Raw genomic sequence first — 2,927 nt, 5'->3', positions numbered from 1 at the left:
CAACAAACCCACACATGCTCCCTGATGGCATCAATGTTGCCGGATTCGAGACCCTCGTTATGTAATGAACGAGAAGAAAGGGAGTTAACCGAGGGGCCCGATTTTTATTAGTCATATAATAAGAAGCCAACAAACATTGACACCAAGGACAACATAGGGAAAATAAGTTGTGCTTACTAAATGAAATAAAAAAACGATAAACTAATGGAAATTAAAGTGGAAGAAGAAACAATTTACCATAGGCGGGAACGGAACCCACAACCTTCGCATTTCGCGTGCGATGCTCTACCAATTGAGTTACAGTAGCGCCGTTTCGCCATCCACTTTCTTCGGTATTTATGCGCCGTAGTAGAACCCAGGGAGTGTTAGCCAGCGCGACCACTCACAGACTTTGACGGCGGATGTTGAAAGTCCTTTTTGCCGCAGGCGTCACGACAACGTGATCTTTTTGGGTGAAGGCAACTGGTCAATAAACCCACATATGCTACCTGATGGCATCAATGTTGCCAGATTCGAGACCCTCGTTATGTAATGAACGAGAACAAAGGGAGTTAACCGAGGTGCCCGATTTTATTAGTCATATCATAAGAAGCAAACAAACATTGACACCAAGTACAACATAGGGGAAAGAACTGGTGCCTAATAAATGAAATAAGGAAACTACAAACTAATGGAAATTAAAGTGAATGAATAAACAACTTGCCGCAGGTGGGAGCCGAACCCACAACCTTCGCATTTTGCGTGCGATGCTCTACCAATTGAGCCACAGCGGTGCCATTTCCCCATCCAATTTCTTGGGTATTTATGTACCCTAGTAGAAGCCTAGGAGTGTTAGCCATTGCGACCACTCACAGACCTTGACGGCGGATGTGGAACGTCCTTTTTGCCGCAGGTGTCACGAGAACCTGATATTTTTGGGTGAAGGCAACTGATCAACAAACCCACACATGCTCCCTGATGGCATCAATGTTGCCGGATTCGAGACCCTCGTTATGTAATGAACGAGAAGAAAGGGAGTTAACCGAGGGGCCCGATTTTTATTAGTCATATAATAAGAAGCCAACAAACATTGACACCAAGGACAACATAGGGAAAATAAGTTGTGCTTGCTAAATGAAATAAAGAAGCGATAAACTAATGGAAATTAAAGTGGATCAATAAACAACTTGCCGTATGTAGGAACCGAACCCACAACGTTCGTATTTCGCGTGCGTTGCTCTACCAATTGAGTTACAGTGGCCACGTTTCCCCATCCACTTTCTTGGGTATTTATGTACCCTAGTAGAAGCCTAGGAGTGTTAGCCAGCGTGGCCACTCGCAGACCTTCACGGCGGACGTGGAACGTCCTTTATGCCACAGGCGGCACGAGAACGAGATCTTTTTGGGTGAAGGCATCTGGTCAATAAACCCACACATGCTCCCTGAAGGCATCAATGTTGCCGGATTCGAGACCCTCGTTATGTAATGAACGAGAAGAAAGGGAGTTAACCGAGGGGCCCGATTTTTCTTAGTCATGTCTTAAGAAGCCAAGAAACATTGACACCAAGGACAACATAGGGAAAATTAGTTGTGCTTACTAAATGAAATAAAGAAACGATAAACAAATGGAAATTAAAGTGGATGAAAAAACAACTTGCCGCAGGTGGAAACCGAACCCACAACCTTCGCGTTTCCCGTGCGATGCTTTACCAATTGAGCTACAGCGGCGCCGTTTCCCCATCCACTTTCTTATGTATTTATGTGCCCTAGTAGAACCCTGGGAGTGTTAGCCAGCGTGACCACTCACAGACCTTGACGGCGGACGTGGAACGTCCTTTTTGCCGCAGGCGTCACGAGAACGCGATCTCTTTGAGTGAAGGCAACTGTTCAATAAATCCACACATGCTACCTGAAGGCATCAACGTTTTCGGATTCGAGACCCTCGTTATGTAATAAACGAGAAGGGAGTTAACCGAGGGGCCCGATTTTTATTAGTCATATCATAAGAAGCCAACAAAGATTGACACCAAGGAGAACATAGGGGAAGGTACTTGTGCTTAATAAATGAAATAAAGAATCGATAAACTAATGGAAATTAAAGTGGATGAACAACTTGCCGCAGGTGGGAACCGAACCCACAACCTTCGCATTTCGCGTGCGATGCTTTACCAATTGAGCTACAGCGGCGCCGTTTCCCCATCCACTTTCTTGGGTATTTATGTGCCCTAGTAGAACCCTGGGAGGTTAGCCAGCGCGACCACTTACAGACCTTGACGGTGGACGTGGAACGTCCTTTTTGCCGCAGGCGTCACGAGAACGCGATCTTTTTGAGTGAAGGGAACTGGTCAATACATCCACACATGCTACCTGAAGGCATCAATGTTTTCGAATTCGAGACCCTCGTTACGAAATAAACGAGAAGAAAGGCAGTTAACCGACGGTCCCGTTTTTATTAGTTATATCATAAGAAGCCAAGGAACATTGACACCAAGGACAACATAGAGGAAATTACTTGTGCTTTATAAATGAAATAAAGAAACGATAAACTAATGGAAATTAAAGTGGATGAAAAAACAGCTTGCCGCAGGTGGGAACCGAGCCCACAGCTTTTACATTTCGCGTGCGATGCTCTACCAATTGAGCTACAGCGGCGCCATTTCCCCATCCGCTTTCTTGGGTACTTATGTGCCCTGTAGAGCCCTGGGAGTGTAAGCCAGCGCGACCACTCACAGACTTTGACGGCGGACGTGGAACGTCCTTTTTGCCGCAGGCGTCACGAGAACGTGATCTTCTTGGGTGAAGGCAACTGGTCAATAAACCCACATATGCTACCTCATGGCATTAATGTTGCCGGATTCGAAAGCCTCGTTATGTAATGCACAAGAAGAAAGGGAGTTAACCGAGGGGCCCGATTTTAACTAGTCATATCATAAGAGGCAAACAAACAT

At 45.7% G+C, this 2,927-nt stretch overlaps 1 non-coding gene across 1 annotated transcript; it reads right to left on the bottom strand.

Annotated features, from left to right (window-relative positions):
- Positions 1 to 700: 700 nt before the first annotated feature.
- On the bottom strand, positions 701 to 773 carry TRNAL-CAA (transfer RNA leucine (anticodon CAA)). Its single transcript has one exon. It is a non-coding gene; the product is annotated as a tRNA-Leu (tRNA).
- Positions 774 to 2,927: the final 2,154 nt, after the last annotated feature.

The sequence above is a fragment of the Dermacentor variabilis genome, chromosome 10, assembly GCF_050947875.1.
Source record: "Dermacentor variabilis isolate Ectoservices chromosome 10, ASM5094787v1, whole genome shotgun sequence".
NCBI classification, from domain to species: Eukaryota; Metazoa; Arthropoda; class Arachnida; order Ixodida; family Ixodidae; genus Dermacentor; species Dermacentor variabilis.
This window is presented reverse-complemented; position numbering and strand designations above follow the sequence as displayed.